Genomic DNA, 8,037 nt, shown 5'->3' on the forward strand with positions numbered 1-8,037 from the left:
AAGACCTAGCGTCTGAGAGGTGGCTGTTTTAAACGACTCAGTCAGTATAGAGAAATTTTCACTTGAGTGTCGTAAAACCAAAATCAAAGCAATTACTATACCCAATCACAACAGGCGTACATAGCGCAGTGAGTAATCAAAATTCGACGCAAATACACGTAACTGGTGCCAAACGCGGAAGAATACATCCAAGCAAGCTACAATCGATTTTGGTCTTGTTTCTTATTACTCGTGTGGGGCGAGTATTATTAGCCAATCGCAGAGCGTAGTAAATCAAACCTAAGCAAACTCAAATTGGTGAAAAGCATCAGCTATCACAACGAGAACGATTGCTTTAAAGCGTGAAGGAATTGCTTTATAATTGGTGAGCTGTTTACCATGACAGGACGCAGGCGGGCTCGACTGTAAGTTCCGCAAAGGAATGCTAGTAGAATCTACTAGCATTCCTAACATTCCTCAAATTAAGACTCAGCCGGTTTCTTTTCTTTTGGGACTTGCAAGGTGTCGTAATCTGTTTTTATGTCATGGAGGATTATGGTGAATCTTGAAGAATATGCATATTCATGGGACTAAAATAGTAAACAGTTGCTCTCTATTAGTTTAAATTTACTTTAAAGTATTATCTTATTTGTAAGAAAAAAGTTGAGCCGGGTAAGGGAGTCTTATGTGGACAAAATTATCAGATCCCATGGCATTTGGCGAGCGGTCCTGTTAATGTTGTGACTAGTTGTCTCTCTTCACTTATAATTTGCGATACCAGATACACTAATTGTCTCGCGATTTTTCGAAGAGGCTAACGCGAAAATTGAGTACGATATTTGCACCGGAAAAAAAGTTAACTTTTAGACGAAAGCAAAATGCACACGCACTTCTCCATAGAAGAAACACCAGACTGGCCCCGCAGAACAAGCGTTATTTTTCGTGTGTGTTTCGCGTGCGAGCGCAAAACGCGAGGAAAACACGCACTACAAGTCACGCGCGACATGTACATGTATATGCATACCTCTGTCTTGTTCCATCATATTAACGATGCTATAGTAAACTGTACAAGGAGAAACAACCTTCAGTCTTGTGGAAATAAATTACTTCATTTTATTTTAGGGCGTGTAAGTAAGGGGGGAAGGGGGGGGGGGGTATCCACCATTCTGATCGATATCAATTGACCGATGCCTGGCTACACTGGTGACTGCATTGCCACATCATACCATTTAAAATTAAAGGCAGTGTTTCTGTATTAGCTTTTTTTTACGTTACATCAGACCGTGTCGGGTAGGTCACCCACCGTTCTGATGGATAAAAAATTAAAGGCTGAGTTGCTGTATTAGCGTTTTTTACGTTACATCAGACCGTATCAGGTGGGACACCCGCCGTTCTGATGGATAAAAAATTAAAGGCTGAGTTGGTGTATTAGCGTTATTTGTTTTGTTACACGAGACCATGACACCGATATCAACCTTGACATTGGCTGTTCATTTTTTTTTATTTTGCATTTAATTATTTTTACGAGTTTACTTCATAGTCACTTCCTTCATTACTTCACCAGCTATATAGTTGCGTGTTTTTTATTGCTTTTTTGTAAAATACTGACCTCACTGATAAAAGTGTTCTATATAGTCCCCTCATTATGGTTTTATCTGGTGTGAAAATACATCTACAATTTGGTGAAGTGAATTTGTCGTGCCCCCTGTTCTGAAAGTGAGTATGGATTGTTCCATTTCATTGTAAGTTCAGGAGTATAAATTTTAAGGGCCGCTCTGCTACACTATGAATTTTATGGCGCCTACCCCCGGAACAATAACCTGGATGATGCACAATGCAAGATCATGTTGGTCGTGTTTATGTTAAGCGTGAATATTCAAAATTGTGGTTGTCTAGGCAAATGCTCTTCCGTGATAACTTACGTCTTCTTGACTAAGCGAGACTTACCTTGGTTCTGTCCCTTGTATTTCCTTTGTTTCAATGCCTACCATTTCGCATAATTAACACGCGCCAATTCCAAAGTAGAAGAATACGTCTCTCAGGTTTTGTCTTCGCATCTGTCCGGCTTCGCTTTCATTAGTGGCTCTTAGCAATCGCTTCCTTTTATTTCTTGCTTTGCGCATCTTCCTTTTTTTTTTCTCTAATGAACTTCCACGCGACTTTTGTGGCATGATCGATCACAATTTCGGAAGGGCGCGCTTCCTTCTCGTTCCCGCTAAACAGTGCCGTAATATAATTATGCGATCGCATTTCAAGCTTGTGTATATGTCCGCGTTTCCACACAGTGATAGTTATTATCCAAATTTGAAAAGCCAGCGGCTTATCGCAAAACAATAGAAACATTAGCTGGGAATGTTGTGTTCCGGAAGTGAATATACAACTAGTAGATATGAAGGCCCGGTCAAAAAGGATGGCGATTAGTTTCCGAGCTTTGTGCACAGGACGCATCGTACGACATTCAGGCTAATATTTTTTTCACCATACAAATGCAGCGAAATTCGCGCAAATCGATCTTGTTGATTCATTACAAAACAAAGTACGTGGCCGAGCAAAGCGTCATACAATCTTGGTATTTTGCCGACGCGTCCCTTTTACATACTTAAAGGTGTATATATATATATATATATATATATATATATATATATATATATATATATATATATATTTTGATCGGTATGATCAACAATTGCTTGGTACCTCTCATTAGACGGTACGTACATAAGCACTGGCAGGCCACAGACTTATTTAATTCGAATTTATCCTCGCCATCTTCTTATATGAGGAGTAATGCAGTAATTTTGTATCGAGTTACGATATTCAAAAACACTGTCCAGATCGCAAAGAAAGAAGTGAGGATAACATGAGCCGTTCATTCTCTGTCACATTGAATGAGATTACAGACGCCTCAAGGAACCACAAAGATTAAATCTCTGCGTGACGTCGTACTTACAGTAGACTTCCACTGCGTCCTCTCATGGTGTATGAGATGCCGAGTCAAACCGGTGCCGACTGCAGATAAGTTGTGTATGAATATATGTAAAGAACTATCATGAAAACTTGCCTGCCGGGGGCCTTTTAGCTTGGAAATAATATCTTCGTGAGTCAACTTCCAAATCCTCAAGTCTGACTTCTTTGGTGTTGTTGTTCAACTCACATATGTCTTCCAAAATGACGTAATTGAAGCTGTAACAACTACCGTTAGCGTTGCATGTTTGAAAACACTCCAACGGACTCTTCACCTTCATCTTTTTAAACGTAAATCCTTTAAGCATCTTGCCCGCGACGGAATCTTTGCCTTTGCATTGTTGAGCCATTGCTTTGGAAAACATTTGACACAGCAAAAATGAGGCTATGATGTTCAAGAATTTTATTGTGACCATGTCGTGCGTATCAAGCTCTGCAACAGATCACACGTATAAGTAATCACATTATAACATTATGACAATCAGAAAAGTAAGAAAACTGAAAAGAAGTCAAAATAATGTAAAAAAGTCTAATCTTTATTAGCGATATTGAAAAAACTTGAGCTCCTGACCTAGAAACCACTGTAACAGGATTCTTTTTTTGTATGAGCAATGTCATCTTCAGTTTGTTAGAAGATGATTATTTTTCCTCTTTTTTTTATTTTCGTACTTGCGCGCTTTTGCAGAAATCTCAGGCTCACCAAACGTTTAAGAACTTCACCATGTAGTTCTGATGTCGTTTAAGCAAAGTTGTGTCCACTTTTAAATTATTTCAATGAGGAAGAGGACGTATGAACCCACGAAGAAATTTGCATTAAAATTTCCGTTGACCAAACATGGCTCTTTTGGGATCATTCCCGAATACAGTGAAAAATTCTCTTAACGGACACTCTCGGAAGCGGACAGCTTTACTTTCGACCGCCTTCACAAAACTCCGTTTGAACTCCCATACAAACTCAGTTTTTCACATTCCCGGCAGCCGTGGACACTCTTAGTGGTTGCGATTTAGACGTTTCCTTGCAATAAAACAAACAACAACAACAAAATCATTTAATACGGCTATTTTTTTTTTTTTTTTTTTTTTTTTTTTTTGCATTCCCAAAGTATATTGTAAGCTGGGCAAGCTCCCCTAAGCGGTCATCTATCCTTTACACCTTTAGTGGTCATTTACGAGAACCATTCTCGTATTAGCGGCCAGCTCCAGTTACGGACACCTTTTTCGCACCCCGAGGGTGTCCGCTTATGAGAGCTTCCACTATATCATATCATATCATATCTTCGCGCCGCCGTGTAATATCCTCTAGATAATCGCCCAAAAATTAGCCAAGAAAATCGCATCAAAAATCGCCCGTGTAAATACTGTCAATTTAGCCAGATCCTCGGCTAGAAATTGTAGATGACTTCTTGGCTAATAACTATTATCAGATTACAAAATAAAAAATAAATAAACAAGAGAAAGAAAGATAAAATGCTCTGCACTTGTATTCTGGACGAAAGCTACGCCTTCAGTCTCCATATTCAACAAAATTACCCAATTGTCTGTACCCTTCTAGATGGAACTAAAACTTACTGTAAGCCTAAGCACCTAATATGCCTATCCTACCCGTATTCTTAAGAGTTACCAATGCGCTAAACTTTTTTCATGTGCTAAATACTTCTCCAAAAAGATCACAAGGATTCTGAAAGGTTTTACTAGATGGAGGCTGCCTTAACTGCAAAAAAGCTAACGCAAGCGTAAAGTTCAAATGAAATAACAATCAAAGAACATTCTTAAGCCATAGGAACGATGGACTAGGCTGTTGGTTTAAAATTATTAACATAACATCACGAAGTCTATCTTGAGAGTGTTGAAATAATTGTTCCGTGGCAACCGTTATAGAAACAACGAATATCATTCCATTTGAGGTGTTCATGCAACCATTAACATAAACAGCTTATAAAAATCATAAAAACTTAAAGTGTCCCTTAAGAACTGTTTTTATTGCTTAATTTCTGTACTTTATTTATGTTACCAAGAACACCGAAACATCCTTTTAAGCCAGCTTCAACTTTTTTTCATTTTGCGTTTTAATCCCTCGTCATACCTGGCTGAAATAATTACATTTTTAATCTTTGTACTTAGTAGTGAGGGGCGCACCACGGTTTCCTCTTTTTCGCGGGGGAATCTCATTAATACGCGGGGGCATAAATTAACGACGATGACGTCACCGCCTATTGTCTTGATCACTCATTATAGGATGGCGTCATATTTTAGTTTAGTCTTACCAACAGGTTATGAACTGGTTTGACAGGTTGATCAATGATGTCATGCTCTATTTTTAACTTATGGCAGTCATGGTCGGTATTACCGGTTTGTCGGTATTACCGGTTTGACAGGTTTTTGAAGTTATTTTTGGATACATGACATCATATAGTATATTACATACATACTTTATTGTATAGCTCCTCTTGGGGGGTTTTTCTGTCATACATGAAAATAAAAATAATAATAACAATAATGAAAACTATTTACATTTGGATGATAATATAGAGAGAAAGAAAAAAATACGATAATAAAAAAAACGATGAATTAAAAAATTCTTAAAAAGTCTTTTTTTTTAAAAAAAAAAAAACGCTACGTTTTCCCGTGTTTCTGATATGCTTCAATAAATGATTGTAGATTTTTTTTGCTCCACCGAAGGTGAAAGGTGCCCTTTGGCCTTTCGGAAGCCTACACTTGCGCAGTATGAAGTCATTATTTTGCCTGGCGTTCCTTTGGTGAATTTTTGAAGGGTGTTGAAGTCATTCTCGAAGATAACCAGGAGTAAGGTTGTTCATTCATTTGTATACAGTAGTCTATTTTCATTGTCCGTAAGCGTATGAAAAAGCGATTACTGCCAAGCACATTACTCACGAATTGTGAGTTTCAGTAATAATCATACATTTTCAGTGATTCTATTTTGGATGAATTTGATCGAGATTGTGATTTTGTAGGTTATAAAAGGTGAAATCATACATCAGACATCGGACGCGTGTTTCGATTCACGCACCGTTACTTAAGCTATTATGTTAATTAAGTTGAGCTTTGTCGGGGATTAAACAGTAAAAACAGTCTTTTGTTGTCTTTTGTTTACCAGATTGCTCCGAATAAGAATATTATTACGGTTGATCGATTCCTGGCTGCTTAAATTAATTTGCATGTTATGTTTGGCGCGCACTGGAAAAATAAAACACTCTCAGAATTTACTGAAAATTCTTTATTTAAATCGTTCAACAATTCAAGTACAAAGCAAAATTCTTATGACGGCGTTAATCATCTTTATCCTCGTCATCGCTAGGGGGATAGAATGTCATTTTTGATGTCCTTTCATCCTTGTGTGTGATCGCTCCACAATCATAACATCGACGGAGAGATTCCTTGGCGTGCTTTCGTTCAAGAGGAATCTTGTGATCACATATAGGGCAAACTTTACAGTTATCTTCCCAAAAGCACTTAGGACATTTCATGACTACGGTATCATATCCATGTGAACTGTTGCAGTGTCGGCACGGATCATGAACTTTTGCCTGAGCTATCGTTGAATTTTCAACTGAGTCGCTACTATTCTCGGCCTCTTCTTCTTCCCAATCACTTTCCAGGCCGCTGTTATGAGACTCTTCAGGTTGGCTATTTTCAGAACTGCTTTCCTCTTCTTCACTGCTGTCCGACAAGTTTTCATCATTAGCCTCATTACCTGATTCGTCCTCTTTATCCTGGTATCCTCTTTCTTTTTCTAACAAATCGCTTAGAAGTTTTTTATTTTTGATCAGTCGCTTATTCACTCCGAGCTCTGCTAGTCCATCTAGGAAAGTATTGAGCGCACGGGGTTTGGCGACATCTTCGTTATGAGGGAGTAACACATACTCGACCAGCTCTGAGATGTTTGTTACTGGTATTGCGCGCTGGTTTCGGAGTAACAGTCCACTAGGTGTCCAGAACAAGATATTTTTAGAAGCAGCCATACTATGCAATAGTTCAGAAGCGTGCTTTCTGGAAACGGCGTTGGAAAGGTTGTTCAAGACATCTTTTATCCGGGGTTCTTCTTCGTCACTTTCCTCATCAGAGGTTGAGTAATCCTCCATTTCACTTTCCTTCTCTTTATCCCAATCCATCTTTCTTTTCATATCGACCAGCACTCGTTAAAAGAGGGACACAAATGACCAAATTTCAGAATCCACGGTCTCTTTTATAACATAAGATACCCCAAGCTACTAATTGCAGGGGTCAGTAATTCTTGTATAAACCCACTGCCCTCTTGCACAAGGATGCGTTTCTTTGTCTTGTAAGGAACATTTCGCTGAGCAAGATTTAGAAGAGCATCCTTATGCGAACGCAATATGGCCCTAACTTCTTCAGACATTGGTATGTTTTCTGTAAGTACATTATAAATAACTTGCAATAACGCATGCAACTGTTGTGGAGTAGCTGTTCTCAAGAGAAAATGACGCTGCTTGGAAGAGCAATCAGAAAGGAGCTGAAGGAAACCCCGGTTGTTCTTTACAACGCGAGACATGATCATGGAATGAGTTTAAGAAAGTAAGTTCCCCTTTTATTGTGTAGGATGTGGGGGAAGTAATAGACTTGAGGAGAAGGAGGAGGTGCTGGAGGGAAAAACAATAGAAATGTGGTGGTGGAGTTAAAACAATAGAAACGTGGTGGTGGAGGTGGGGGCGGTGGTGGTGGTGGAGGGAAAACAATAGAAACGTGGTGGTGGTGGTGGCGGTGGTGGAGGGAAAACAATAGAAATGTGGTGGTGGTGGTGGTGGTGGAGTTAAAACAATAGAAACGTGGTGGTGGAGGAGGGGAGGTGGCGGTGGTGGAGGAAAACAATAGAAATGTGGTGGTGGAGGTGGGGGTGGTGGCGAAAACAATAGGGGTTAATTCTATATAAATGTGACACATTCGACGTTTTTTTCAATTTACGTCAAGTCTTTGCCGAAATGACATGAGTTGGTTCTGTTCCTTCTGCGAAAAATCCTTTAGTAGAAAAGATAGTATGCAAAGACACGTGATGTCTAAACACCGCAATGCTGGTTTCACTCCTTTCAGAGCTATGCCGTTTTCTGTAGAAAAGTG

Source organism: Pavona decussata, unplaced genomic scaffold (genome assembly GCF_977016875.1).
Source record: "Pavona decussata unplaced genomic scaffold, jaPavDecu1.1 SCAFFOLD_55, whole genome shotgun sequence".
NCBI lineage: Eukaryota > Metazoa > Cnidaria > Anthozoa > Scleractinia > Agariciidae > Pavona > Pavona decussata.